We start from the raw sequence: 5,337 nt of genomic DNA, 5'->3' as shown, positions 1-5,337 counted from the left end.
GTCATCCCTTTTATTGTTTATAATACAGTACTTTTATAAAGGTTTTTATGTTTTAATATTTAACATTGGAGAATTTAAACGTTGTTACGTGCACAGGTGTGCTGCGATTGGGGTTTAATACATTTGGACTTATTCAAAAGTAAAATAGTTTTCTGTGCTGCAATCTGTAGAAACACTGTGGCACTATTTCAAATCATGACTAATGCTAATACAGAATGTTGTAGTTATTCAAACGTACAAAACAGTTGGTGAAAGTAAACATCTGCTTTTAAATTATACTAGGGGAAACCCGTCGAAATCGACGGTTACTTTCAAGGCTTACGTTAATTCATCTAACTGCGATGAATTGGGTGAAATATACATATTTTGAGCATTTAACATTGTTCAAAGAGTAAGTGTAAAAACAATAACAATATTGCGTTAGTTGCCAAATTTGGTTGTTCATTCAATGATTAAAATATTTCCTATCCTGTACGTCATCGGAGTTATTATTAGTATGTTATATGGTATCTCTTCCTTTGGTAGAACCTTTAAATAGTATTTAAATCGTATTGGTGGATCTTTTGCAGCTAAACACTTCCGTGATTTCATCAGTGTTTGAGAAAAAATATATGTTTGTTGAGAAGACACGTTCTAACTTCAAAGGGAGGTATATCCGTTACAGTGTAAGTTTGATTTTCCTTCGTCACGTCGCGTCAGTTCATATGGTACTTCTGTGCCAATGAATGAACCCTCTAGCATAGTTTTGAGAAATTGACTGTGGGGTTACTGATAAAGCTGGAATTCCTTGACATGGGGGATGTCAGTTAGTTGTCTCTCTCGGCCTTATCAATAACATAAAGTTGTCAATATAATCTCTCTACGGAATGTTAGGTGTAGTGGAATACATGAAGTAAAGTTGGCTTTTATTCTTGAACTGTTAGGGGCCTCCTAGTTCATATGATCTTGGCGGGTTCATTGGCAATAAATAATGCAAATGACATAGCAATTGAACATTTCCAAAAAGCAAAAATACTGTAAAATGGCTGTTACGTATATATTGACGTTTACATATTGTTAATCAACGTATATGATAAATACTTTAATCCTTTAATACGTTTTTTTTATGGTGACCATTCATAGTAGGTAAGCCAAGTATGAATGGAGATGAGTGTAGGAAGAGTGGCGCGATCTTGAAGTGTTGTTAGTTACTAAGGCCGACATTCCTTAGATACAGCTGTTAATTAATAGCCCATACAGCGAATGGCAACCAAGGGATATACAGTTTATAGTTGAATTGGAACCAATTTTTTTTTGCATTGGTATTTATGAATTAGTATAATTATCAGGATAGCACTGCGGGTAGTCGTAGTACTCACTCGTGCGGACGTTAATCCACACCAGGGAGTATCGCATCCACAGTGCATTCCTATAAATATCCACAATTCGTGACCTCCTAGTAGCTGGATTACAGGACGACGCCACCCGTCCCAGTCAAAGGATTATGTGATCTAGTTTAAAAATAATATGACCTTTCTGTCATGACAGTAGCTGCTTAAATAGTATTTTCTCTTTGTACCATATTTTACAGCCAAAATGTCGTGTTATTTTCAATAATGTTACTAATTCAGTGCACCAAAGTCCGTAATATAGGCAGGTGCAAATTATTTGTCAAGATAGGTACCATTTTAGGCAATGTTTCTAAGTTTGGATTTTATTAGACACAATAAGAGCAGATATTTCTACATAAATATTTGATATTTTGTAGAATAATATGATAAAATGTAGGCAAAAGTGGCGAAAAAGGCACATACCAACCCGTACAATATATATAAGATAGTTCAATAAGATAGAATTTAAGAATTGCTGTGATAAAAGGATTTTCCACTGATTTCGTAATGGAACGTTATATTGCAAAACATGGCATGATAAAGAAGAAAATCAATTTTAAAATCAGAAAATAACATTGCAAATACTTATTTGGTAGAATTCAACTCCCAATAAATATGTGTTGTTTGAAATACAATTTAAAAATGAACAGCTGTTTCATTAAAAAGTATTATTCTCATGGCCAAAATGTAAACAACTCTGTGGAGGGATCTTTAAAGGCTTCTGGGGCAGAGTCCTAAGGGATTTTGCTTAGTTTTTCTTTTCATAACTCATCTACAGACCAAGACCTTTCTTTGGACACCTCTACCAAGTTTCTATGCCCAACCGTTCTCTCAAATTAGTGGGGACAAAGTTTCCAATCAAATATTTAGATTCCCCCATGTTAATCTTATGGGAGAAACTCCAACTTTGATGGCCTGTGGGGCAAAGCCCGAGGATTTTTACTACATGAATTGGTGAAAGGGGGTGTCTACACAAAAAATATTTTATTTTGGCACGTCGTTTGTAAAAATCCGTCCATTATTAACGGAGGAGTAGTGTTTTCAAGAAATCGCCTTCACGTATTATATATAAGGATTTATTTGTAAACATTCTAGATCAAAAAGTCTGACATTGGCCCACTTAAAACCCTCTGGGGCAGAGCCCTTTTGACGGATCTGCACCAAACTTTACTCGAACCATCCTTGAAAGATGCTTAATAATGCCTGAAAGTTTCATTACAATCTATCGAGCGGTTTCGGAGTCCATAACGTATATACACATATGTATATACTGTAAGAAAGGGGATTAACCCCGTACCCACGGTGCTCATCTATGCAGACACTCTGTTCACATTACACTTAGTCGACCAGTTGGTGTGAACCTAGGAGGATTAAACATTAAGGAGAGGACACGCTGTAGTTTCGTTGAAGCCAGCGTACTGGGGAGGGGGGGAGGCAGCCCTACTCTCCCGCCCCCTCTCATACTGCGTTGTATGCGTTACTGGAAGATTTGGTAACAGAAATATCAATTGACTATTTAAAAATTAGACTTCATCATGCTACGAAAATTAAAAAGTTAAATTCTAACAGTAATATTAGGAACCTATTAAGAGGAAAGTCATATTTATTTACCAATAGTAAGTTCAAAGGTGGGTAATTTACACAAGGACGACTTGTATTTTAAAATTTGTTTGTCCTTGTTTTTATTTTTTGCCATACTTGTATTGTGTATTATTTATAATACTCTAACCAGAGCGCGGGACTCCGGTTCATGGGGCCCGGGTTCAAATCCCGCCATATCACCAATGGATTTTACTGTTCATAAATTAAAACTCAAATCATGAGTAGTACTGTATGTGTATTTGAACATTTTCTTAAAGAGAAATAAAATATGTTTTAATCCTTTAAAAGAATGATAAACGCACTTTGGCATCAGAAGACGCGATGATTGTTGAACATTTACCCTTTTTACTCGAAGTTTCTTTGGGCAAACAGATCAAATATAGTTCAATATGATATTAAAAAATCAAGAATTTGATTGCCAAGAAATTGTTTTACTTTTTATGATTGTAATTTAATTGTAACGGCTGTTGGTGTAAAAAAAAGTTAGAGCGGCTTTGCATTTTTTCTTAACTTTGGCTATTTAAAATCACCTGCCTAGCACATAAATGACTTAAAACTAGTAAAATATGATATTAACAAATCGAGAAAACTATGAAAAATACAAATTTAAAATGTATTTCACCACCCGAATTAAAATTTGCATTTTAACCTATTATTAGTAAGATTGTTTTATAAACTGGAAAAATAAAAATAAAACTTTATTGTAATTATTTTTCTAAATACCACTTTTAAATATAGGTAAATATATATTTTTTATTTCGAGAAACTCTTAAGGAACACGAATAAATTGTTAATTTGTGTAGATACATCATATTTTTTTCAAAAACGTAATTATAGTAATCATATGTTTAAAGTCCAGGTCAATTCTTTCAACTTTGATCTTCAATAATAAATAATAAATAATAGTTTTCATAGAAATGATTTACACCATTCGATAGGAAATTTAATTTACTTTAAGAATGCCATCGCTGAATAACACAGGTGTTTTAGTTTAGCGACAATTTTAATTCGAAACAGCGCGCGTCGCGTTTTTCCCTATCTCTCCCATGTTATAGCCCAGGCTTTTTGCCACTCTACGGCTCCGCGTGCCCCTCTAGTGTTCTGCTAAAGCTGGCTTCACCGCAACACGTGTATTCCTATTCGCGTGCCCTCTCCTTAATGTTTAATCCTCCTAGGTGTGAACAGAGTTGAACAGTAGCATGAGCATCGATTTACAAATTCCTTTCCCAGCTGATGTGAGCTAGGCGATGACCGGTAGGGCTGACTTCCAAGAAACATCGTTAACCTATAAGCCACACACCCTATCGGTAATCAGCCAATGAGAAGGGCTAATGAAGAAGATGGAGGGGTGACGAGTCTTGGAGCTGGAGGACCTGGAGAGGACAATCGAGGAGATCACCACGGGCCACGGGAGAAAGAAGATCGGGAGTTTGGGAGTGCGTGTATCGGTGCGTGTGCTTCTGGGACAATTAACAGTATGTAAAAAGAATAAAATATATAACTAAAGTTTTGTCAAACATACAAGTCATGTAATTTGTAAGTAACTAATTCTTTTAAATTTTCAATTGATTTTCTTTTCTTGTAAATTTAACGTTGTAAATTAATTTATCTTATTATTGTTGATTTTTGCCTTTTCTAAGTTTTCTTTTGCTGTAGTAACACTTTGTTACTTTTGTTGTTTTTCTAAATTTAAATTTTTGTTCATTACACGTTGAGTAACACCCTTAAGCAGTCTCATGTCTCATTAACCTAACACCTCTTGACTAAGCTAAGCGAGTGTGTATCATTTTAGGAAACTTAAACTTGAAGTGAGGCATGGGACTCGCATGGTGGAGGCGCCGGGTAACAATCCCGGTACCTCTCACACCCCCAAATTCCTACAACAACAACAAATACCTTACAAATTCCTTTCCCAGCTGATGTGAGCTAGGCGATGACCGGTAGGGCTGACTTCCAAGAAACATCGTTAACCTATAAGCCACACACCCTATCGGTAATCAGCCAATGAGAAGGGCTAATGAAGAAGATGGAGGGGTGACGAGTTCTGGAGCTGGAGGACCTGGAGAGGACAATCGAGGAGATCACCACGGGCCACGGGAGAAAGAAGATCGGGAGTTTGGGAGTGCGTGTATCGGTGCGTGTGGTTCTGGGACAATTAACAGTATGTAAAAAGAATAAAATATATAACTAAAGTTTTGTCAAACATACAAGTCATGTAATTTGTCAGTAACTAATTCTTTTAAATTTTCAATTGATTTTCTTTTCTTGTAAATTTAACGTTGTAAATTAATTTATCTTATTATTGTTGATTTTTGCCTTTTCTAAGTTTTCTTTTGCTGTAGTAACACTTTGTTACTTTTGTTGT

The sequence above is a fragment of the Macrosteles quadrilineatus genome, unplaced genomic scaffold (assembly GCF_028750875.1).
Source record: "Macrosteles quadrilineatus isolate MER2022 unplaced genomic scaffold, UCM_ALF_1.0 Scaffold_1__1_contigs__length_201487025, whole genome shotgun sequence".
Taxonomy (NCBI): Eukaryota; Metazoa; Arthropoda; class Insecta; order Hemiptera; family Cicadellidae; genus Macrosteles; species Macrosteles quadrilineatus.
Note: the sequence above shows the minus strand (reverse complement) of the source record.